Source organism: Pseudonaja textilis, chromosome 8 (assembly GCF_049901715.1).
Source record: "Pseudonaja textilis isolate UNSWEBS1 chromosome 8, rPseTex1.2, whole genome shotgun sequence".
Lineage (NCBI taxonomy): Eukaryota > Metazoa > Chordata > Lepidosauria > Squamata > Elapidae > Pseudonaja > Pseudonaja textilis.
The window spans coordinates 1,666,538-1,693,049 of NC_141997.1; the positions used below are offsets into that span (position 1 = coordinate 1,666,538).

General features: G+C 39.3%; 1 protein-coding gene and 1 long non-coding RNA gene across 6 annotated transcripts in view; one reads left to right on the forward strand and one right to left on the reverse strand.

The window, feature by feature from the left end:
* Positions 1-7,607: 7,607 nt before the first annotated feature.
* Positions 7,608-17,487, reverse strand: LOC148125091 (uncharacterized). The gene is made up of 2 exons (XR_015744525.1): positions 17,172-17,487; positions 7,608-7,964 (listed from the first exon to the last, which is right to left on the reverse strand). It is a non-coding gene; the product is annotated as an uncharacterized LOC148125091 (long non-coding RNA).
* Positions 17,488-17,592: 105 nt separating this feature from the next.
* The window catches only part of TAB3 (TGF-beta activated kinase 1 (MAP3K7) binding protein 3), a 47,625-nt gene continuing 38,705 nt past the window's right edge, over positions 17,593-26,512 (forward strand). For 3 of the 5 annotated variants that reach the window (XM_026716058.2, XM_087938170.1, XM_087938172.1), the window contains exon 1: positions 17,604-17,745. The gene's annotated coding sequence lies outside the window, so the exon portion shown is untranslated. Of the gene's footprint in view, positions 17,832-26,512 lie in introns of all 5 variants that reach the window. The other 2 variants (XM_087938173.1, XM_087938171.1) reach the window with 2 other exon arrangements.

Below are 26,512 nucleotides of genomic sequence, written 5' to 3' on the forward strand. Positions count from 1 at the left end.
TCACATAAAAGCAGAGTATTTTTCTAATTGGCATTCAAAAATGGAGGCATCATTTTTCATTCCTCTTTCGAAATCCCCGGATAAGGATATACTTAGATAGTACTGTAATAGTAATAAAATTACTGTGATTACTGTAATGGTAATAAAATATGAATATGTGATATGTTTCAATCTACCTTTGAATTACACACACACACACACACAATCAATCAATCAATCAATCAATCAATATAATGAGCTACATAGTTTTATAAATGATGTCACATAGAAAGACCTACAATCCAAATAAATATCATTTGTGTTATTTAATAATTTACTGACAGAATTGCCTACACAGATGCCACCAAAACGGAAGTTCATTCTAAATAGTTGGTTTAAAGGTATAACATGGTTTGTTTTCCCTTATTTTGGTTAGGAAACCAAAACTCATACATCTTCTATAGAATTTTACATAAATAGATCATAAAATACAAAGTGGACCCTGCATTTGTGGTAATACGCTAGGAAGAAGATTATAAAATACAAAGATAGAAAAACTTGTGCTGTTAAGTTTTGCAATTAGCATTAGCAGGGTATTGAGCATCACAAACATTGTGGGAATACACTACTCCTATGGACAGGGATCTGTTTTGGCAAGAAATCTTTAGGATCATTGTTTTATTCATTATTATATAGTTTTTTTCAGTTATGTCACTTTTTTCATGTAATACCTGAATTAGAATAGCAGAAAATATTTTCAGCAACCAAAAACAAAGTGTCTGTCATCCTCGACTGATACATATACAAAAGAGCAAGTTTTCAACCTGAGGTTGCTCTTGACATTGGACTCTCCATTATGAGTAGCTCTGAGCTCTAACTTTAACAGCTCTAACTCTAAGAGCTCTAACTCTAAGAATATTAGGAACTATCATATTTGTTTTTCGGGCCAATTCTAGCTGCTGCATTCCATATTTTCATATTTTCTGACAATAAGAGAATATTCAAGAATACTGAAGGATATATCATTTAAGGCAGTGATAAAAAGAATACTAATGAATTAAAAATATTCAGGAATACAAGTATGCAATAAGTAAAAAGAAAAAAGAAAGACTTTATGAAATATTCTGCCAGCTGGGGAACACCCCCCCTCCCCAAAAAAATGGGGTTGACTGACACCTGCCCATTAGTAAAGAAATCAACTCTACAGGAAGACTAAATCTACTTTTATTAAGAACAGCTATAACAAAATCTTGCAAGTCTGGTTAACATTGTCTTTTATTCTATTACTCGTAATTTATGTATAAAAGAGATGTCTGTTTGAATCTTTTATGAATATTATCTAATATGGACTTTAAAATATATTTTGCCCTTTATTGTACTGGCAAAGCAGTCATCAAGCTCATCTTATACTATACAGTGGACCCCTTAAAAACTACTAAACATGCAGCAACAGCCTCCCATTTATGTCTAATTGACTTTCTTCATATGGGTTTTGACTAGTTTATATACTATAGACTCTGAACCCTAAGTGAGCATATCTGCTTTTTACACCTGTCTCATTTTGCTGGATTTTACCAAAGATGAGGACAAGACTATTATATCTTGGAATGGTCTTAAGTGTGATACCATCAAGGTTCAAAGTTGAGAAATCTTGCCAAAAATGAGACTATCAATCTCAAGGAGTCTTTCTTCATATCCAATGAGAAAGAGACCACCTCAAGCCTAGGAGTTCCTGTTTTTCAAGGTTAATTGAAGTGGAGACGAGAAAGATTCTACTCTACTCCAGTGTCTCACTGAGGATAAAACTAAGTATCACACTTAGGTGATTAACATAAATGCTTGTTTAATTCTACAATATATATTGAACCATTCATTGAAATATTAAATCATATAGAATGTGGGGCATCATGCAATAGTACTACAGTACTATTCAATTCATTTTTATCCATCATCAGCTCTACAAGAATATTTCTTGACCGAGAAGTTATTTTGAAAAGTTTCCTTCTTCTGTGTCTTTTCCATATTGTGATGTCCTTGTAATTATTGTTGCATTTTCTAACAACCTTCTTTGTAAAATTGCTTCCTGAGATTTTTGTCTTTTTTGGCTTTGGCTTCTCTTTACATCAATTTCCAACATAGCAATTTACTGCCCTTTAATAGTATATCAAACTCTATCCCCTTCTGAAAGAGGCGGTCAACCCAAAGTGTCAAATCTGTTTAAATCATAGAATATGGCTAAATCAAGAAAAAAAATAGGTTCTATTTTCAAAAACAGGTTTTGAAAATGTGAAAGATTTCATTTGTAACATAGATTTTATTAAAATGTTGTCTTCTACATGAACTCTAATTCTACATATTTTATTTGCAGTCAGATTTTTCAAAAAACCCCAATGTCTTAGAAAACTTGATGTGATGTAATTTAGTTTCTAACTCAAATACTGTATTGATTACCATCTATTCCTTTTCACAAGTTGGCATTTCTATTTATTCTTAGGCATTTCTAAGTGCTGGAAATTTCTATTTGCTGATGTGTGAAGAATAATATATCTGTTCATGTATTTTATCTAAATTAAGTTCTCATGTGTATTTTGGAAATGACTTTATTTAATATTCCTTCCACTCACTATTTTTAGAGTTCTATTGGTGCCATACATAATGCTCTATCTTCCTGTTTTCTTAACTGTGACTACTCTGGGGATGAGGTAGATGAGAGAGAATGACTGACTCAAAGTAACTCAGCTGGTTTGGTGCCTAAGAGAGAGTTAGAACTCAGTCTCCCAATTTCTAATCCATCTCAATTACTACACCAAACCAATTCTCCTGTAAGCAATCTAATCATGGGTGTTCCTGCTTTTTCTGAGACCAGCTCGAAATTATGACATTCTTGTTTCAATGGATAGATATGCATGTTTATATACACACTTACGTGCCGTTTGCCATTTAAAAATAATATATGTGAAAACCATAAAATAAATGGTAACTGAAAGCCAAATCTGGCCCTAGATTCTGCCTCAATTTACTTTTCCAATAAGCAACTGAGTTGGAATATCATTTAAAAGCAGTTTATTAGAATTTATTAGACTTTACTCTGATAAAGTGCAGTCTCTATGAAAAGGAGAACCTTGAGTCCCATGTTTCATTTTTTTTAATTCCTAATGCAACAAAGAAAGTACAAGAGGAAAGTTGATTGGACAGGATAAAAATAACCTCTTTGCATAGGAATTCAGTTATATGTAGTCAAATATGTTACATATTTACATCCCATAATATCATACATTCATTAAAATGAGGTCTGACATCAGAAGGGACATAATTGTAAGGAAAAAGGTTGTTTGGAATTCATAAAAGATATAAGCCAGAGCCCAATTTGTACTAACAAAATGTAAGATCCAAAAATGCACTTGTCACCAGAATGTCAAGGAGGAGGCTTGAAAAAAATAACTTTTATTTGTACAAAGAAAGAGCTGGGTGGACTTATTCCATGGCATACAGACAAGCATGCAAGGAGGCCACACTCAAGAAGAGTGTGATCCCAACGTATTATACCCACATGTAGCCAATCAGAGACAAAAGTTTGTTACCCAATGTTGGCAATGACTTGCCCGTGCCCCCTTATCCATGAGGCATTCTTTCTCCATGCCCTGCCCATGCTTTTGTTGTCTTATAGAGTAATCCTTTTAGTCTTGTGTGTTTGTGATCCTGGGCGGCTTCCTTCTCTGACCCCATTGTCTATGGAGGGGAATGTTCCTGGGTAATTATTTTGTTCTATCTTTCTTATTTGCTCTCCAAGGATGTGCCTAGCTTTGAAGTGAATAACAGAGGCGAGAAAGCAGATAGCAAAGGTTATAATTCTTGCTAAGCGAGGGTTACAGAATTAATTCCTAATAAATAACTCCTAACAGTAGCAAAATAGCAAAAGCAATTCTTAAGAGAAGCAATTAGCAAAGGTTAGATTGATTCCTGTCAATATGTCCCTTCATCCCCCCGTTTTCTTTTAGGACAGGATGCTTTCTGAAAATGCTGGACTACGGGGATATATTTCTTGGGGATAGTCTTAAGGACCATATTTTTTTTCCAGTATATCAGGAGGGTTAGCAGACACAGATGAGATATGACTCATCCCAGTGATGGTAAATGTTAAACAACTTGCTGGATCAAAGGGATGAAATGGGATGAAACGGGAGAAGGCCTCCAAAGATTAACAACACTAGAAACCCAATCCTTTTCCAGTCAGAGAATAAACTGCCAAACCTATTGAAGTCAACTGCCCCAGTCCAAGTCTGAACTGGGACATAAGGTGGGTGACTTGCCACACTTTGGCATTTATCTACTCTATAGCTTTTCTTTGATCATCAATTTTGCAAACAACAATTCATGAGATTAAATTTTACACATACATCTTCTGTTGCTAAAAAAAGGTGTAAAGCAAGTCTATTTTAAACTGAGTATGCTGTTTAACTATTAAATTTAAAGCAATAGTGGTTTCATTAGTTATTATTTCAAGCACAGCTTGTAACCTTATAAGTCTATTCAACATATAAATGGGAGTTCAATAACAACACATTCCATCTTCTGCCTAAGTGGCTGGTCTCTATATTTGATATTATGCCCTATATATTATGCTTTCAGGAGGCCACTCATTGTCCTTCCATTATCAACTCTCTTTTAGATCTGTGGCCTACTTCCTCATAAACGGATACACTCAGTCTTGTTGTATGGGCTATAGCAGGGGTGGGCAAACTGCGGCCCATTGGCCACATCCGGCCCGTTGGCCTGTCCAATCCGGCCCGCCCCTGAAAAAAAATAGCTGGGTGTGGCGTATTGCCCTGCGCCGCGTGGCCCCCAAAGCTGAAAAAACAGTGTGGAGCGCTCTTGGGGTAGGAAAGAAAAGAAAAACTTTGCAAAGGCTTCGGCTGGGAGTTCGAAATCACCTTCGAGTGCGATCTCTCCAAAGGTGAGTCCCCGCCGATCCCCCTTTTTTTTCCGGGGCTTCCGGCTTAAACTTTGCAAAGGCAAAGTTTGCAGGCGGGAGTGTCTTCCCGCCGAGTGGGAAGGGTTCCTCCCAGCGGGCGGGCAGGCTGCTTGGAGTGGGCTGCTTGGAGCCACCTAAAGCTAGGCCGCTGCTGGTGGAGCCTTGCCCTGTCTTGGTGCCCCGTTTCCCGGCTCGGCGGTCCTGCTCGGGCGGCACTTTAAAAACCTGCTCCCAGCACCCAAGCAACTTCCCAGCAACTTACGGCTTCCTTTTTCCTCACGGGCGCTTGCGCCTGGCCCCGAGCCGCGCAGCAGAGGGGAAACCCGGAGCACCGCCAGCTCGCCTCCTCCAAGCAGCCCGCCCACCCGACGGGCGGAACCCTTCCCACTCCTCGGCGGGAATACACTCCCACCTGCAAACTTTGCCTGTGCAAAGTTTAAGCCTGGAAGCCCCAGAAACCCGAGCAACTTCCCAGCAACTTTCGGCTGAGCGCGGTTTGATGTTTGTTCTCTCCTGGGACTCGCGTTTGGAAAGCATGGAAAGTAGTAGCAGAAGCAGCCGCGGTGTTACTTTTCTTATATATAATATATATAATATATATATATATATATATATATATATATATATATATATATATATATATATATATATATATATATATATATATATAATTATTATTATATAAGGGCCCATTATAAATGAAGCAAATTATATATAAGAATATTTTATATATATATATATATATATATATATATATATATATATATATATATATATATATATATATATATATTCTTATATATATAATGTTCTATATATAATATTCTTATATATAATTTGCTGCATTTTATAATGGGCCCTTTATAATGGTGTTTTATAAAATTGGTTCGGCCCTCGAACGCAGATCTGATTTTCCATGTGGCCCCGACAGAAATTAATTGCCCACCCCTGGGCTATAGGAAAAAAAATAGGTGTCACAGTTCCTAACAAACATGCTCCGTACCATTGGCTAGGCATTTGCACATGGGCAAACTTTCCACATATCCAATATAAGCCATCTAGAGCATGTCAGTTAAGAATTTCAGTACCCACATCCATCCATAACCCACTCAGTCTAGAGATATTTTCAAATGGGTTTCTAGGAAGTGTCAAATTAATTCCAGGCCACCAGATGGTATTGGCCTTATTTTCTTCTGATCTGTTATTACGAAGGAACGTGCCAACAGTAATAGGGGTTTTCAGCTCGTAAAGTCTAATGGAAACCATGAGGTCTTAATAATTAGCAGTTTGTGAACATACTTAGAATTTGCAATCTAAAAGAGCAATATATAAATAGATTGAACAGAAAAGGCATTTCAGTCTTCCTGTGTTTTACGTGAAAGCAATTTGTTATTCTTTTTAATTTGTTACAGAAAGTAATTAGAAATAATTTTAGAATATAAATTCAAAAGTGGTCTCTTGGGAATATTGTCAGCATTTCAGGATACAAAACTCATGTCTAACCTTATTAATAACCTTGTATATATATGCTATAAAGTTCCTAAAATTCTGGACCTAGCAAAACATCATACAGTGGCTGAATAAGTTTATACTATACATCAGATTTTTATACTCACTTAGATATATTACTTCAATACTGTATCATTATACTGCTCACCATTTAATTTACAGTAAATGAAATAACATGAAAATATTCACCTACAAATGATTTTTTATGCTTACAATCCTTAAAGTCATATAAATTATAGGAATGCTAATTGGTCTTTCTTTAATTTACTTCATTTTTAAATTCAAGATAAGACATTATTTGTATATTACATGACAATGGAATAACTATTTTTATATGATTAGGATTCGTTCCGTTTTTTTTTAAAAAAAAAAAGTTTTTTATTTTAACACAAACAAAACAACATAAGAAATACAACATAAAACATAAAAACATCATCCTTCTTCATAAATTTACAAACAGTGTATCGGTTGGTTTACCACTTTTTTTTGTGCATCCATTTCCTAGTCACTAATATAATTATATTACATAATAGCTTATATTATCAATCAATAATTGTATAACCCAATATCACTAAGAAATCATTTATCTATAATTTTATTAACTCATACTTTAACGAGATAACTATAATTTACTTAATTTATTTTGCAATGAATCGTAAGATCATACCAAATCTATCTTAATAAAGTTTTATAAAAATATCAAAAAAAAATTATATCCTAAGTCTAAATGTTCTATTATTATGTTTTATTATCTAACCATTGATAAAAAAGATCCCAAACTTCATAAAATTGTTTATCTTCTTGTTTTCTAACTTCAAATGTCAATTTACTCATTTCAGCACAATCCAATATTTTCTTAATAATTTCTTCCTCTGATGGAATTTTCTCACTCTTCCAGTTTTTAGCAAATACAATCCTAGCCGCTGTTAATACATTTACAATCAAATACTTCAAATTTTTATTATATGTATCAGGTAAGATTCCCAATAAAAAAATCTCTGGTTTCAAGTCTATATGTGAGGATTCATTCCCTGTTTCAATGGAAAACGGATACAAGCAGAAAATAAGAGAAACAGGTTCAAACATTTCCCTCTTTTGTCAACTATCCAATTAATGGACCCAAAACAAGGAAACACACTCAGGAGAATTGAATTCCCAAAAGTAAAACTTTATTGGATACACGATGTTGCTACTGAAGAAACTAACCAAATGTGGTTTCCTGAGCAAATGCTTGCCCAATTAAACAATACTTTCTTCTTTTCCCCACTCTTGCTTGATCACACTGTCCAATTACGAGATGGTCTTTTGTTATGAGAATGATCCATCTCTTCCTCACGTAGCTGTAGTGGTGACCTTACTGGCTCCATGCTCTCACAATCTCTGCATACATTCTTCACATTCCATTTCCCTCCACTCAATTCATTGGCAAGTTGAAAAGCATTAAGTTTGAAAGAAGCAAAGCAATTCAATATTGACAGGCGGATCTCCTGAAGGAAAAGGGCACCTAGGAAAAATTAAACACAGATTAAATATTGTTGCTTAGGTGGTCTTAGCCTTCATTAATCTCCTTGGTCACTTGGGGTATTTTGCATGGAACCTTTATACTAACTTGTCTGCACTAATGTTTTGGGCACTTACCCATTCCACATTGGCTGTGGGATACCCTTTCCATTGCAATAAATATTATACAGGTAGTCCTTGACTCATTTAACTGTGGCAAGAAAATTTGTTGAAATGGGGAAAACTTAAGGCCAGTCCTCGACTGGCCTTAACTTGGAGGCTTGAAAGGGCTTCAATAAGCTACAGTGGAACACTGGGTAGACTCGCCCGAATACCTTAGGCAACTGTAATTCTATAATAACTGGGTTTATGATTCAACAATTGGGAACGGACCTATGTACTTGGAACCCAGTTTCTTACAAGGTTGGTTCAACTTTAAGTATTTCGTAGACAGGTAAATGCTCTCCCCAATTCTGAATTTCTTCTAACAGGCTCTCTTCTGATCTGCCTGTCTCTTTTGCAGCTGCCTAGCCTTATTCAGGGCTTTCTGCATGTTTCCCCAAGCAGCTTTCAAGATCTCCATCCATTCATCTATTGTTACTGAGGGAAGAGGTTCCCTCGGAAATTCCGGCAGTGGTACAAATCCAACCCCCGTAATTACTTTAAAAGGGGTAAATCCAGTACTGCTATGCACCAAGTTATTATAAGCCACTTCTGTGAAATGTAGTTCTGCTCAGTTTGTTTGCTGATAGTTTATATAACAACATCAAGGATGGAACCCAAAACTAAGTCCCTGAGCTGACTCTATTTGCTTTAGGAACTCCTGACAAAATTTAGAGATTATACAGATTAACCGAGTTGGAAAGGACCTTGTAGGTCATCTAGTCCAGCCCCCTGCCCAAGTAGACCCTACACCATTTTTGACAGATGGCAGTCCAGTCTCTTCTTGAAAGCTTCCAGTGATGAAGCTCCCACAACTTCTGAAGGCAAGCTGTTCCATTGATCGATTGTTCTGTCAGAAAATTTCTCCTTATTTCCAGATTAAATCTCTCTTTCTTCAGTTTCCATCCATTATTCCTTGTCTGGCCTTCAGGTGCTTTGGAAAATAGCTCGATTCCCTTCTCTGTGTGGCAGCCCCTCAAATGTTGGAACATTGCTGTCATGTCTCCCTTGATTCTTCTCTTTACTATGCCATGTCCTGCAACCATTCATTGTATGTTTTAGCCTCCAGTTCCCTAATCATCTTGGTTGCTCTTCTCTGCACTCTTTCTAGAGTCTCTTTGTTGTAAACTGCACCCCTGGTGTGAAATGATGCACCTTGGGACTTCATGCAGCCAGTAGATGTTCTGCATGAACATTTTGGCCAACCACTGGGTTTAGGGAAATTTCAGGCATGCTATGAAGTGCGCTTGCCCATAGTCCAGATTACGATGCTCTCATTGCTCTCTGGTAGTTCCATTATGAAATCCATGGCAATTTCCTCCCATGATCTTCTAGGGTTAGCCACTGGCTGTAACAACACAGGGGTCTTCCCTGGCAATCGTTTCAAAGACACACACATTGGACAGCTGGTTACGTAGTTCTCTATATCCTTCTTTATTTTGGTCCACCAGTTGTCTTTTAGCCAGGTGAAGGGTTTTTACAAATCCAAAATGTCCAGCTGGCTTTAAGTCACGGCTCCTTTGTAGGATATAGATTCTCTGGCTGGCTGAAACATACAGCATGTCTCCCTTCCACATCAGGTCCTCCTTCATTGTCAGGTCAGCTTTGTGATCTCTGAGCCATTTATCTTGCTTCAGGGCTTCTTTTAGCTGTTAGAGCAGCATGCCATCAGCTGGTTAAGGAGTGGCTAGCCACCGCCACCTCACTGAGACCTGTGCTGCCAGTTTCCTGGAGAGAATGATGGAGTTAACTATTTCCTCTCGGGTGCTTTTGTATTGGGGCATCTGAGAGAGTGCTTCGATGAGGAAATTCTTTCCCCGACAAATATTGAAGGATTAAATTGAACTGATTAAAGTGTTGCACACATCTCACTTGCTTAGGGGACAGCTTCCTTGGGGTTCTTAAGGCTTCCAGGTTCTTGTGGTCACTCCACACTTACTGCCTTCCAGGAATTGCTTCCAAATCAGCAGCGCCCATCGAACAGCATAGTCAGCTTCTGTGAAATGTAGGCGCAGGGTTGCAGTGTCCCCTTTGCATTTTTTGGAGCAAATGGTACTCACTGCCACATCTCTGCCATCAGCTTGTATTACAAACGGCCCCTCCAGATTCAGGTGCTGCAAAAAGGCTTTTAAACTTTTCAAAAGCTGCTTACCATTGCATAGTCCAAGAGAGCAGCTGACTTGCTTTAGGCTTCAGTCCACTTCCGCCTGCTTTTAATAGTTCGGTGATAGGCAGGACTATCTGTGTAAATGAGGGAATGAATTTGCAGCAGAAGTTGGCAAAGCTCTGCAATTGCTTTCTTATGAGAGGAGCTTCCCCCTCCAGAATAGCCTTCACCTTTCCAGAGTCCATCTCCACCCCCTCACTGGAAACATGATATCCCAAATAGTCTAAACTGGTTTTGTGGAAGTTGTTAACATTGAGCTTAGCTTTCAATAGTTTTCTTAGCATCTCCCGCACTGGTTTCACATGGTCTTCCATTGTCTCAGAATAAATGAGGATGTAGTCCAGGTACACCAACACCGCCCTATATGGGTGCTCATGAAACACTTCGTTGGTTATCCACATGAACACTGTGGGTGCTCCCTGAAGCCCAAAAGGCATCACTTCGAATTGGAAATATCCTAAGGGACAATTGAAAGCAATTTCCCACTCACTGCCTTCTTTAATTCTTACTTGGTAATACGCTTCGCTCAAGTACAGCTTGGTGAACACCTTCTCCTTGGCCAGGTATGAGGGGAAAAGGATACATGTTTTCCACACAAACACCATTGATCCCCCCTTCCCCAAAATCCATGGTTAAGGTATTAAGAATTAGGAACTGACCAGCAGTAAATAGCTGCCAGATGTAGGCTGATGTAACAAGAGTGATTCAACATACTATGAATATTTACCTTTAAGACTGGAGAGTAAAGATCCCCTTAAAAGATGTGTATGTGAATGGCAGCCATTAGAGGGTGAGGTTCTCTTTCCTTGTGACCAGTGTAGAAGTTCTCTGTGTGTTAAGAAGAAAAGTTTGCTTGTAAAGGTATTTTGCCTACCACGTGTATTGTCTGTATTTAACTGTTGTATATTAAACTACTGTTAATGTCTAAGTCTCTGTGTGCTGTGTTTTGCTCCTGGATTATCTCATAAAGATAGTCACACTGCAAATGCTCTGACAGGTTATGAGGCCAGTATAGAGAGGCCAGTGACTAGAAAGCCGAGAGAGAAGAGAAACCCAGTGTGAGTTTGCACCAGAGTAAGTGGTTTAAAACGTGGTTAGTGTCTTGTGAAAGAAAGCAGGCAGCATGGCCTCCATCAGCATAATGGGGGGAGGTTTCTCGGTGTCTCGGATGAATGAGACAAACTACCTCTCCTGGAATGTGAAGATGGAGATGTATCTACAGAGGAAGTTGTGGACTATTGTTGTTGATCCTGGATGATGGGGATCAGGGGAAAAATGAAAAGGCTTTAGCCAGCATAATTTTGGCTTTGGAGGACAGTCAGCTGATACATGTGAGGGATCTGCAAGAGTGCTGGGAGGCGTTGCGCAGTGTGTACATGAGAAAAATTGTGGGCAGTAAGGTGTTGCTAAGAGATTGCATAAAGCACAGTTGAAGCAGGGGAGTGTATGTCCACACATCTGCAGAATATGAGGACATTCCTTGAGTTGGAAGAAAGAGGAATGACATTTACTGAGGCACACAAGGTGTATGTTGTGTTCAGTTCCTTGGACAATTCATGGGACGTTCTTGTGACAAGTCTGGAGTCGATGCAAGAACAGGATTTAACCATGGTGTATTTAACTGGTTGGTTGTTAGAGGAAGAGCAGAAATGGCTGGAGAGAAGACCAGGAAAGAGAGGAGAGCATTCAGCACAGATCAGCATCTGCAAAGGTCCAGGATGGCAGCAGAGCAACTGAGACAGTGAACTTTGTGAAGAAATGCTACACGTATGGGTCTATTGAACATCTCCAGAGACGCTACCCTGAGGAGGAACAAAGGAGCAGTGAGACAAGGGAGCAGGATTAAGCAACACATGTGGACCGATTCTCCAGCGTCTTTTTCCCTGGCAGCATCAACGACTAGGAATAGGTGGTTGTTGGACAGTGGGGCGAATCAGCATATTTCTAATAATCCACAAGTGTTTTCTGGTTTGAAACCAGGAAAGCAAATGTGGGTTAGCCTGGCTAATGGTCAAAGAGCTGCTGTAAAAGGGGAAGGTAATAGTTATGTACCTGAAATAGGTGATACATTGTATAATGTCTTATACGTACCTGCATTAGAACATAATCTGTTGAGTATATCCAAATTAGATAGGCAGGGTTATGAAATATTATTTGCAGGGGGACAGTACACCATTAGGAAAAATGGTCAGATACGTGCACGAGTGTTAAGGATAGCCTGTATGTTCTAGGAAGGCAAGAAAATAGTTGTGCACGTGTACTTAAGAATGTTCCCATACATGATAATGATGTACATTTGTTACATTGAAGATTGGGGCATGCAAGTTTTGATGTACTTAGGAAAATGCCAGGCCTAGCTGAGGGGCTTAAGTTAAAGACGTGTAATGCATATTTAGACTATGCTGTGTGTAAAGTCAAAATCCAGGGTTTATCCTGTAAGTAAGAAAAGTGAAAGACAGAGTATTGCAATTAGTTCATGCTGATTTGGTGGGCCCCATGACACCCTCTTTAGGAAGAGCTGGATATGCCTTAGTCATAGTAGATGACTACAGTAGATATGGGTTTTGTTATCTGTTGAAAAACAAAACAAGTATTACAACAATTCAGGCAATGGGTAACAATGGTAGAGAGACAGTATGGGTATAAGGTATGCCAGCTACAGACAGGGGATCACAGTTTATGTCTGAGAAGTTTCAAAGGTGGTTAAGCAGTCTAGGAATAAGGCATAGATGAACAAATCTTTATTCGCCTGCAGAAAACGGAGTGGCTGAACAAAGAAATGGTGTAATGGACTATGAAGGATGCATTGCTTGCTGATGCAGGGATGAGTAAAGCATACTGCGGGGAAGCCACAAGGACAGCAAATTATACCATTATGGTATAATGGTAGGTTATGGGGTGTAGCAATACAGGAAACGCCATATTACATGTAAGGAAACACTTGTGTTCATTTAAGGACATTTGGCAGTCCAAAGGGTACAAAAAGAAAAAGTTAGAAAAAGGCCAGGAAGCTAAGGTTTGTTGGATATGAGCCGGGAACAAAAGGGTACAGGTTTACAGATGGTACCAAACAAGTAGTGATTTCAAGATCTGCTAGTTTTGCAGAGCAGAATAATTGGAACAGGGTACATGCGAATCATGAGGTGTTCATGCTAATGCATAGACCTAGTTTACCAGAAGGTGAGACAGGGAAGAAGAGACATGAAACTGGGTCAGATATAGAGAAGAGCATAGACCTGTGATAAAAGTGAAAGTACAGAAGAGGAGAGACATACATGAACATATAATACCATGGAGATCTGAGTGGAGTAATAAAGGAATACCTCCGGAAAGGTTCACAGCAAGTGAGATCTGAGTGGAGTAATAAAGGAATACCTCCTGAAAGGTTCACAGCAAGTGAGGTTAGAGAATACAGTACCAGGTATGAATCCCAACAGGTCTAGGTCCACTGTGATCGCCAGCTGGTACCATGTCTGGAATTCCTTGGGGCAGGCAGTTTTGGTATTACTCTCAGAAGTGATAGGCCACAGTAAGCATTCCGGCCATGCTCAGCTTCCCAGCCAGGTTGCAGAAATACTGAATGTATTTGGCTAGTGGCCGGTTCCCCTGCCTTATGGCATGAATCCTGGATTTTGCCAGGCAGATTCAGACAGAGTCTCCAAACCTGGCTTGAAGTTCCCCAGCTCGGGTGTTCCTTCATTGTGGAGGTACATCACCCACTCTGCCACCTCATCCTCGAGGCTCAAAGTTCACGCAGGCAACTTCATCTAGGTACATTGCCCCATACCGCTCCAGATGATTCCATGCCTGGCTCAGGAAGTAGGCTAGTTTCTCTAACTGCCAATCAAACACAATTTTTAGAGGCAGGTGCTCCTGTTCATCCCAAGCTAGTACATAGCCTGGTGGCAGCCCTCTCCCTGAGGGGCTGGCTTGAGCCTAAGCTCCTACTGTTGCAGGGATTCTCTGGGCATGCCCTGCAGCCACAGGGGAAATGGCAGCCCCTACTGGGGTAGGCCCAGCTCCTTGAACAATATTCCCCGGTCTCACTCTTTGGAGAGGAGAGGAGGCTACCAACACTTGGCCCATCCCAAGCCTCGCTCCCAGGACTAACAAATTCATTGACGCTTTCCCCACATCTCCACTGACAAATCTCTCATGCAGTTGCTCTACAGATGGGCTATGGCCGTGATGGTGAACCTATGGCACGCATTTATTGATTTAGCTAGTTTTGAGGCTTCTCTACTCAAAAATGCAAGTAGTTTCAGATAAAAGAAAAGAAAGAAAATCATGACTCACTCGAAGAATAATACAACCTGCTACAAACCAAACCTAAATAAAGGAGGCTTCACAAGAACTCTGGGAGATCAGCTTTCAGTAATTCCCTGAACATCATAATGGTGAAAGCTGCATATGCTTAAACTAACAGTAACAGGAATTTCATTATTTAAGATTTTTGCTAATCAGTGTCTGTAGATTTGGGGAGAGTATTTTCAACTTCCACAATTGCATATCATTTATTGGTTTCATATGTGCAAAATATTTCTGAATAAAGTAGCACAATTGGAAATTTGGATTTAAGAAAAGAATTTTGCATTAAAACACAATGTTCAGAATTTATTAACTTTGAACAGTGGGTTACATGGGTGATTAATACATTTTCTATATTTTATGAATGATTGTTCTGGGGAAAAACAGCAACAGAAAATGCAATTACCTCTTATTTAACGTGGTATCCATATTTTAAATAATCATCTTTTATGTTCTCTAAAATATTTCATAGGTGATGCAGTATATCATAGAAAATATATGATTAAAAAGTACCTTTAGGTTGGCAATATTGAAATATGGCTGCATAGGTGAGATTTGGAGGAAATACAGGAATTTAATTTCATTGTATGACAGTTATAAAATCACAGACATCAGCCTAATTAAATCTTTGCAGCAAAATTAACACTTACCAAATATGACCCATTACTCATTGAATACAGGATTTAAACTGTCAAAGTAGTAGAAAAATTAATATGTAGGATGCAAATTAATAATTAGTAAATATATTAATACAAGTCAGTAAAGAAAATACATCTTAATTTTTTTTCATACAGTTTGCACGAGAATATTTAAAATATTTTAGGCAGTAATTTTATTCATTTTAGGTTTCTGATTCTCTGTAAGATTAACCAAACGAGATATTGATACTGATATTGAAGCTGTTTGTTGCTTGTCAGATTTTGCAGTTTTATATAAAAATAAAAGATGAATTTGCTAATACAAAAAGCTATATTAAAGGATCTTCCAGTAAGCAACATTTTCTTCAATTGGATAAATGCATATTTAATTCTATGTAGAAAAAGAATGTTAAATATAAATCCAACAAAGACAGAAGATCAATTAAATTTCATTAGATCCAAATGACTCATAAATATCTAGTACCAGTATTTCTCTTATATTGGACATATGTCTTCAGAAGAAAGCATTATTGTAGATATAATTTGGAACACTAAATAGAAGAAACCTTCTTTCATCAAATGCAGTACAAAACATAACTGCACAAGCCAAAAATATTAACTTACAACTCCCCTTTCCTGACTGTTCCTGTTCGATCAGTACCATAGACATGTGTATGGATATCCCACACTCTCACAGCAGCACTTTTCAAGCTTGGCAACTTTAAAATGTGTGGACTTAACTTACTGCACCTGTGTCTGGTTTGCCAATTGCACAGTGGCCAGAGGGTTAACGTCATTGCCCAGAGGAGCATTGGTTGCCTTCTCCTCTCTTTGGAAGAGCTTTATAGCTCCCACTGCCTTAAGAAAGTTCAAAACATCCTCAAAGATCCATCTCATCCTGGGAACCCTTTTTTTCAACTATTACCATCTGGCAAACGGTACAGAATAATAAAAGTAAGAACAAATAGGCTGAAAAATAGCTTCTATCCCAGGGCAGTAACTCTATTGAATTCTACTGTATAGTACAATATTAATGCAATATCAGGGGTTTTCAATTCAATGTATAGAATGTGAAGGATATGTGTTCGTTTATTTTCATAGTTATAATGTACACTGAAGATTATATTAAATTTCGTTGTACGAGGTGCAATGACAATAAACTAAGCCTTCAAGTCCCACATCTTAAAGTTGCCAAGTGAAAGATCTCATTATATATTCAAAATTGCGACAGCGATTCCCCCAGAGGCTACGTTTCTTTTTCTTCCATATTGAATGTTTCAGAAAAAGAGAAAGACTAAAAATAGGATTAGAAACACCGTCATCCACCCTCCATTACACCAGTCTCACTGAACTATTTTGAACTGAAATTATAGGCGGGATTACTCTCGCCTATAATTTCATTCTCGCGATACTTTTTCAGTGCAATTGTGCCCTATTGAAAGTGAGAAATACAAGAGTCAACAGTCGCAGTGACTTTCGAGTTTCTTCTCAGTAATTTAAGAATATCTTTTACAGCGCTGGTCATGGACTGTGAATACACGAAGAAATATAGAGCAAAGCAATTTAAGCTACATCACCATTAAAAAGGAAAGCTAGTGTTTGCTTGCTTCTTCCCCTGCTAAGTTCGTACTTTGAGAGATGGCGTGACTTCCTACAACTGTGTGAAAAAGATTGTGCTGTTTGGATTGCTGTTTGCCATGAGGTTTTTAAATGCACAGGAACCTACATTTCAGCTTTCCAGTAAGGATCTTATGCTTTTAAAAGTATGAGTCATACTTTAAAGAAATATATTTTTCCTGTGACTCAGAATGCTGGATATTCAAGATAAATGTCTAGAATAATGTCTAAAGAATTCTTTTGTGTTCATTTAACTTGCAAAACATGTTTCTATTTGATGCTGCAGGCTTAGTCGCCTATCTATCAAAATTGCGCTTACCATTATTTAAGACGCACTCACACAAAAGGGACTTTTGCCAGAAAGAAAAGAGGGAGAATTTCGGCAGAAGACTGGCTTCTTTTCTCGACCACCATTCGCTCAAAGCAGGGACGAACCCTTCGTCTAGCACCGTTGAGTTCTGCCACTCCTTCCCCACACACCGGCAATCGTTGGCCATGCTATTAGAAACGACGACTGTGGAGAGTTCTTGGAGATTTTCATTTAAGTCTCTGAAAAGGAGGCGGAGACACCCAGCTAGGTTCCTCCTCCTGGGCCTCAGTCGGGCTGAGGCTCAATTCCTCTGCCTCGCGCGGCCCGGACCGGGCGGGGCCAGGCTGGATCCCAGAAACGCTTTCCGACCGTGCCCAGCGGTCTGGTCCACCCCTTCCCTCCGCCCCCGCCGCCAGCACCCGGAGACGCCCCCTCGACGTACGCAGACGGGAAGAGGGGGGCCCGTCCCGCCCCCACAAAGCCGGGGGGGGGGGGGCTTGGCCGCCTCAGGTGCCCCCGTGAAGGGGGCCGACTGGGTAGAAATCGTGAGATGATTGTGCTGGAAGCGCTCCCCCCACCAGCGGTGAGAGGGCGAAAGGCCCAGGGAGAGCTCGGTGTGGGTCTGTCCGCCTGTGCAGCGCGCGCGCGCACGTAACGAACGGGTTGTTGGTAAAGCCTGACAAGCGGAGGCGAAGGAAGGGCCCCCTCTGGCTGGCTTGGCGCCTGTTAAGTGGGAGGTGTCCAGGAGAGGTCAAAGCAGTGGGCTTGGGAGTGGGGGGGGGGGTATTGTGGTAAGAGTGAGGGCGGGGTTATATTGTGAAGGGGGAAGTTGCACACCCCATGCACAAAAGGGTACACACGCAAGAAAAGGTAGCTGTAGCACAAAAGTAACTACCCTGCATTAAAATCTTGCATGAAGATTTTAAAAGTAGCAGGTGACTTGAAAGCAAATAGAATAAACGAAAGGAAATGATCAACTTCTTCTACTAGTTTTATAAATGATTCAAATGCTGGTATTTCTAGAGAGGCACTGGTTGTATAAGAAGAATCAGCTTTAACCAAGCCAGATGATTGGTAGAGAATTATTCCTCAAGGCCTATAATTAAGAGTCAGTATTAAGAGCCATATGATTTAAAAAGCTTGCCACCATCCTCACTTTAGATGGTTTTCTTGGATTGGATCTGTTGGAATCTAGTTCTCAATTTCAGTATTTTAGTGTCTAGAAAGTCAAAACTTTAAGAATGGTTTGAGAACTGTGTACTTCTTGCCATACCTATACACATTTCCAAACTTGGTCTTTTTTGGAGTTTGTGATTGGGTTGCTTGGTTAGGGCACACATATTTACGATTTGTATAATAGAGATGTGATAATGCCACTACTAGAGCCTTGAAACTGTTGTATTTGCAAGTTTAATTGTTGCTGCTTCCTTTGGAATGTACTCTCAGCACAGTCATTGCAGTATGCTGCTGCTTTCACTTGGCAGCTTTGAAAATAAGAGATTTCAAGTGAAAGCAAGGTTTGCTGAATATATTCTTGCTGAATTCTAAATAATTTTGATTATTTTATTCCTTTATTGTTTGCTAGAACATTCCAATTCATAGATTAGACTGAAAACTAAACAAAAATGTTTTTTGTAATGCCTTTATATTTGTGGTATTCTAGATCCTATTCCTAATTATGTATTCTGTTATAATTAAAACAGCAAGGTAACCTTACTGTATGAGGAACTGAGTGTATAGAGAATCAGTTCTACCGTAGAGGACAGTCTATATAGTTTTTGGGGTCTTTTTTTCATATTAAGCTTTGCAATATTTAGATATGTAAACATTATAGATATATATATATGTATATGTATGTGTGTGTGTGTGTGTGTGTGTGTGTGTGTGTGTGTATATATATGTGTGTGTGTGTGTGTGTGTATATATATGTATATATATGTGGATCTTTGGTTGTTCGGGTTTTCTCCCGCGTAAGATTCGAAGTATCTAGGCAACGTTTCGATGAAGTCTCATTCATCATCTTCAGGCTTCTGTCTCCGGCTCTGTGCTTCTCAGAGTGATGTGAGATTGCAGCTGCTTCTTCCTTTTAACTGCTAGTGGGGTGGGACTTGATTGGGTGGGGGCTTGGCTGTGTTCTGATTGGGTGGGGGTGTTCTCATTGTTAGGGGTTTGGCTGTGTTCTGATTGGTTGGGGGTTGGCCGTGTTCTGATTGGTTGGAGCGTGTTCTGTTCAGGTGGGGGCTTGATTGTGCTCAGGTTAGTCTTAGTTGCTGGGGGATTTGAGTTGGTGAGCTGTGATCTTGCTGTTTGCTTCGAATTCGTGGTCGTGCTGCATCTTCATAGTGGGTGTCGGTTTGCTTCATGTATGGCTCGGAGGGGTTTGAAGTGGGTAGTGATGCAGCTGCAGTGCAGCTTCTGGTCCATGGTTGTGTCTCATCTTCTGAGTGGGTGTGAGTCTGTTTTCTACATGGAAGTGTGGTGGTGGCATCTTGTGTGGCTCTCATGGGTGTGGGTCTGGTGTCCTTCTTCATGTTAGGTACTCGTCTGTTCATGAGGGCGGGTTTCCAAATGGCTGGAAGGCGGGAGGTGTCATCTCGTTTGTTCATGCTGTGTGGGCGTTTTTCTATCTCTATGGCTTCTCTGATTATTCTGCTGTTGAAGTGTTCCGTTTTGGCGATAGTTCTGGTATTTTTAAAATCAATTTCATGTCCTGTGGCTTTGAGGTGTTGGACCAGGGAAGAGGTCATTTCTTCTTTTTTGATTGAGTTCTTATGTTCTTCAATGCGTGCACTTATTCTTCTGTTAGTTTGTCCAATGTATGTGGTAGGGCAGGCAGTGCAGGGGATTTCGTATACTCCTTGGTTTTCTAATTCGATTTTGTCTTTGGGGTTTCTTAGGATGGTGGATATTTTTCTGTTTGTGCAGAATGCTGTTTTGATGTTGTGTTTTTGGAGGATCTTGCTGATTTGTCTGTAGTGCCTTTTATATTTGTCTGTAGTGCCTTTGTTATAGAACAAAGCTGGAAGACAAATAAAAATCCTGTGTTATGGTATTTATTATCATAAGATTAAAATGTGCGTATTTGACATTTGAGAATTAGTTTGGTATATCAGTTAAACAGTACCTAGTTATACAGGAAAACACAAGTTGCTTTAGGCATGAAGCTTGGTGAGTTGGGGACATTTCAGTTTGGGATTTCAGTTTTGGATTTTTCAGGTCCAATAAAAGACAACTGAACCACTTCCAAAATATTACCAAGAAAACTGCATGGATTTAAGCAAACGCTAGCTGGAATGATAAGTATTTATTATGTATTAATGTATTAATTGACAGAGTAATGTTATTTCTTCACCAGATGTAATGATATGGAACAAAAGGCAGGTTTAAAAAAGAACTTTTAGTAAATACTATATGGATATTATGTAAATTTAATAGATTTATCAATAGCTATTAATATCAAGTCGTGGATCCATTATGTTCAGAAATAGTATACCTCCAGAATTCAGATGCTTGGACAAAAGGAGTAACTGTTATCAACTCCAAGTGTTTCTGTAAAAACTTGGAGCTCTTGGTTGATTGCGACGATAGTGCTAGGTTTTACAGTTAGATCCAACATTGGCATTGGTACTGCAGCTAGTCCTCAACTTACAACTGCAATTGAGGCCAGAATTTCTGTTGCTAAGTGAGACATTTGTTAAGTGAATTTTGCCCCATTTTATGACCATTCTTGCCACATTTGTTAAGTGAATCACTGCAGTTGTTAGTATCACACTTGTTAGGTGAATCTGGCTTCCCCACTGACTTTGTCAGAAAGATGCAAAAGATGATCACATGATCCTGGGATACCGGCAAGTATGAGTCAGTTGCCAAGCCCCTGAATTTTGAACCTGTGACCATGGGGAACAGTTGTAAGCGTGAAAAGTGGTCATAGGTCATTTTTGTCAGTCCCGTTATAACTTTGAATGATCACTAAATGAACTGTTGTAAGTCAAGGACTATGTGTAGTTAATGTTTAGCTGTTGCTGTAGATTAAACACAGATAACAGATAATCAGAGTTGGAAGGGACCTTGTAGTCATCTAGTCCAACCCCGCACCCAAGCGGGAGACCCTACACCATTTCTGACAGATGGCAGTCCAATCTCTTCTTGAAAGTCTCATGTGATGGCACTCCCACAACTTCTGAGGGCAAGGTGTTCCATTGGTTGATTGTTCTCACTGTCAGAAAATTTCTCCTTATTTCCAGGTTAAATCTCTCCTTGTTCAGTTTCCATCCATTAATTCCTTGTCTGGCCTACAAGCGCTTTAGAAAATAGCTTGACCCCTTCCTCTCTGTGGCAGCCCCTCAAATATTGGAAGACTGCTATCATGTCTCCCCCGGTCCTTCTCTTTACTAGACAAGACAAGCCCAGTTCCTGTAACCGTTCTTCTTATGTTTTAGTCTCCAGTCCCCTAATCATCCTGGTTGCTCTTCTCTGTACTTTTTCTAGTGTCTGAACATCTTTTTTGTAATGTGGTGAACAAAACTGGATGCAGTACTCTAGGTGTGGTTTTACTAAGGCTTTTAGAGTGTTATTAGTACCTCCCTTGTTCTCGATTATATCCCTCTGTTAATACAATTTAGGATTGCATTAGCTTTTTTCTTTTATGTTTTGTGTTATGTTTTTATGTTATGTTTTATGTTTTTATATAAAGACCTACACATACAACCACACCAATACACTTGCAAAACAAGTTAGGTATAGGGAATAACTTTATTTTAGCTTTATAAACATATTCTAATGGTTGATTCTATAGTGCAAAATTAATGAGCCATTAAATTTATTTGCTAGCACAGTTAAGATATTGCTTAGAGAATTATTACCGGTGATCACTGTACTGGAAATATATTTTTTTTAAAAAAATTATTAATTTTTCTTATATACAACATCATTTCCATTCATTACAACGCCTTCGTGACAGTATACATACTTCTACGTAAATCTTAACTATCTATGTACTTATCTATATTGCTTTATCTATCTTTATCCACTATAACTTTTACCTTATCTTATTGTTGTCTTCTCTGTTCAAGTCTATTATTTAGCCAATCATACAGTACATTTCACATCAAATAATAATCCGTTTCCTCTCTTTATCTCCATGGTCAACTTATCCATCTCGGCACACTCTAGTATTTTTCTTATCACATTCCTCTGGTGGCATAGTATCATTTTCCAATTCTGTTATTTTTACTGCCGTAAATAAATGTAGCATTAGATACTGTGTTTTCTTTTATTTTCCCATTATTATGGCTAATAGAAAAGTCTCCGGTCTTAATTCAATTTGCTGTTTATTTCTTCTATCCATTTTTTTTTGTCCTTATCCAATATTTTCTCACTACAGGGCATGTCAACCACACATGGTAATATGTTCCTTGCTATTGTTTGCGTTTCCAACACTCAGATGATCAGTTTGGGAACATTTTTGCTAATCTAGCAGGTGGTAGGTGCCACCTGTAGAACATTCTGTGCAAATTTTCTCTATATGATACCGACGTTATCAATTTATAATTTTCCCCCACATTTTTTCCCATTTCTCCAATTCTATTGTGTAACTAAAAATTTTCACCCAAACTATCATTGTTTCTTTAACCCTCTTCTCTTCTGTCTTATATTCCAACAAATAACTATATCAACTCCTAAAATATTTCTCTGGTCTTTTAGAGTTGCCAACAGAAAGGAAGCGGGGAGTAGTGTAGCAGCTTGCAAAACCAAAACTGCATTCCATGGATGTTTCATAGATAATTTCCAGGCAACCGAAGTTTATGCTGTGCAAAATTCTAACTGGCGAGTATGATTGATGACTCTTGGCTATGGATGTGTCCCATTGGAAAATATGAATTATGATACATCCAGGGGGTGGGGGAAAACCAGAGTCAAGGGTGACAATGAATGATCAGAGTCAGCTACACCCAGGCAGCACCGGCATGTGTACTCCTAATAAATCTTCTTTGAGCTTTGAAAGTTCTGCTAGAGATTCATTTAAATGTGGATAACTACCGGAACCCTGACAAATTATATAATTTTAAAATCAATTTCTCCTCTGGACCTTGTAGAATCTTATCTAATTGTGCTAGTTCTCTATGTATCCCATGTCTTTCTGTATTTTTCTTGAATCTTGCTTATATTTGCATATACATCTATCACTCTACCTCGATTCCTTGCTCTTTTAATTCTTGTTTCATTTTTAATATCCCTTGCTCATTTAAGATGTCCTTATACCTTATTATCTTATCAAGATTTAAAATATTTGGATATGTTGATGCTTCCATGGTTGATAACCAGATCGGAATTTTGTCATAATGATTTCTTTTAATCTTTTCCCAAATTAATAACAATGCATTTTTTATTTGGTGTCTTTAGAAATAACTATGCGTCTTGTTTTTCCCATCCATAAAAATGTGTGCCACCCTAATCGTAAGTTGTTTCCTTCAATTGTCAATATTTTATTTTTCAACATTACCCAATCTTTGATCCATGTAAGGGCTGCTGCTGTATAATATAGTTCCCAATCTGGCAGAGCAAAACCCCCTCTCTTTCTTGTTATCCTGTAACAATTTTAACTTTATTCACGTTTTTTCCCCAGCCAAATAAATTTTGATATTAATTTGTTTAAATCTTCAAAAAAATTATTTCTTAACTTTATCGGTATCACTTGGAACAGAAACAGAATTTTTGGAAACTTGTTCATTTTTTACAAAATAAAGTTTTATTGAGTTTTAACAAAACAAATAAAACATCTTATTTGACTACAGCATGGTTCCGGGTTATCACATTTCCATACAGACACAATTTCATATGCATATTCATCTTATGTATTCAACTTCATATCTTATTACTCTTTTTCCAACTTCTCATTATTTCTCCCTTTACTTCTCTTAATTTTCTTTTATGGTTATCTCATTTTCTTCTTATTCAATTGTATTTCTTTTACCTAAATTTCTGTATCTTTTTATTCATTGTAGTTATACTTTCGTCTGTCTTGTTTACAATTTCATATGTTCTCTTCCAACATTCTTAAGAAGCAAAATTCCCCCTACGATTGCCAATCGAAGTGCAACACCTTTAAATCTTATTGTTATTATCATATGAAATCTCATTAAACATTGAATTTGTGCATTTTAAAATTATAACATTCAAATTTCTAATATCTATTTTATATCATGTAAATCTCATCATTCAGACTCTGCTTGGTACTTCCCCTTGAAAATGTAAAAAGAAAAATTCTAAAAACATAGCAAAAACAATATGTATGTATGTATGTATGTATGTATGTATGTATGTATGTATGTTCTGTCTCACTTTTCTTCTTTCCCAAAAGATGAAAGAATACAAACTCACACAAGCACAGGCAGGCAAGCTGGCTCGGACTTCACAGAGTTAATTCTTTGGAACTGATAGTATCCTTGGCATTCCAATATGTTCTGCCTGCCAAGTCCAAACTGATAACAAATAAAAGTCTACTCACAGAAAATTACAAGGCAGTCCACAAAAATCATTCACAAAGAAAATCTGAAGTAAGATTAAACTTTGTCCCATACAAAGTTCCAGCTGAAAACACACCCACTTTTATCCCGTGGGGTGTGGCTCAATGACTCAGCTCACTCTCTGACCCTCCCACACCTCCTATGTTGCTGCTCACGTTTCTCCCTACAATGCTGCTTAGGATCAAGCCAACACTCTTCCTCTTTACTCCCTGTCAGGGGCTGCTCCAATATGCTTTCCTCCTGATTAATCTCAGGCTGTTCCTCTTGGTTGTCTGATGAAACCTGAGGCATTATCAGGGAGGAAGGCATTGCCAGAGAGGAAGGTCCTGGGGAGGAAGGCATTCCCAGTTCCTCCTCCTTATCTTCCAGATCTTCTTCCTCTGACAGCATAGGCTCGGAATCGGGGCCACACTATCCCCCACCGCAGGACCCTTCCCCCGAGTCTGAAGGTCAGGATGTGGTCGCAAGGGGAAATAGTCATGGAACATCCGTATAAGGTCCGGGGCGTGGATTGTGGAAGCATCCACCCAGGAGAGGGCCTCCGGCCCATCCCCCTGCCTCTCGATCAAATACTGGAACTTCCCTTTCAGCCAGCGGGAATCCCTAATGCTGGCCACCTTGCCTTCTACTGCTCCATCTTCCCCAGGCACAGGTGGTGGATCAACAGCTGTGGGATGTCAGAGATAACACGAAGGGGCGTCAGGGACCAAAAGGGAACGGTGGAAGACTGGATGAATTCACATGAAGCACAGTAGAGTCAGTTGATAGGCTATGGGGTTGATGACTGCCTCGATGGGAAATGGGCCAATGAACCGATGGTCCAGCTTCTTTATCGGGCGGTCGACCTGAAGATGTTTTGTGGATAACCATACACGGTCTCCTACAGCCAGCGGAGGCGTTGCCCATTGAGAGCGATCTGCAAACCGCTTGTAATCTTCCTTGGCCTGTATCAATTGCTGCCGAATTAACTGCTGAACTGAGTGAAGTTCCGAAAGGAATTCCCGGGTCTTGGTAACGGGGGAATCTAATAGTGTCAAAGGGAAAAATCGCAGATGGTACCCCACATTAGCATAAAATGGTGTCATTTGGGTGGAGGTGTGCTGGGAGTTGTTGAATGCAAACTCAGCAAGAGGGAGATAATCAGCCCAGTTGTTCTGCCATTGGTTTACAAAACAACGCAAGTATTGCTCGAGAATGCCAATGACCTTCTCCGTCCCCCCATCAGTCTCTGGATGGTGCGCCGATGACAAGCACACCTGCACCTGTGGTCCAAAATTGGGCTCTAAATTGTACACCGCGATCAGAAACTACCCCTGTCTGGCAGACCATGGAGACGAAAAACATGCTGCAAGAACAAATGGCAGTTGTATGGGCCATTGGCAATTTACGACACGGAATGAAGTGGGCCATTTTTGTCAACATGTTGACCACCACCAGCACAGTTGTAAATCCAGAGCATGGCAATAAATGAGTCAAGAAGTCCATGGAAATTGCTCCCCATGGTCTTTCTGGAGTCGGCAGAGGTTGGAGGAGACCAGGAGACACACCCGTTGCGGTTTTCGCTTGCCTGCACGGTACACAGGATGTGACATAGGCGGGGACATCATGCCATACTCAAGGCCACCAAAAAGTCTGCGTTACAAGATGGAGAGTCTTAAAAAACCCAAAATGGCCGGCTGCAGGGTTGTCGTGACACTGAGTCATAATAAGGGCTTGAAGTGGTCCCGTGGGTATGTACAACCAGCCCCGGTGCTTGAGTAAAACCCTCCTCCAAAGTCCATGGGGATTCAGGTCCAATCTCCCCCATCCTCTGCTGCGACCAAG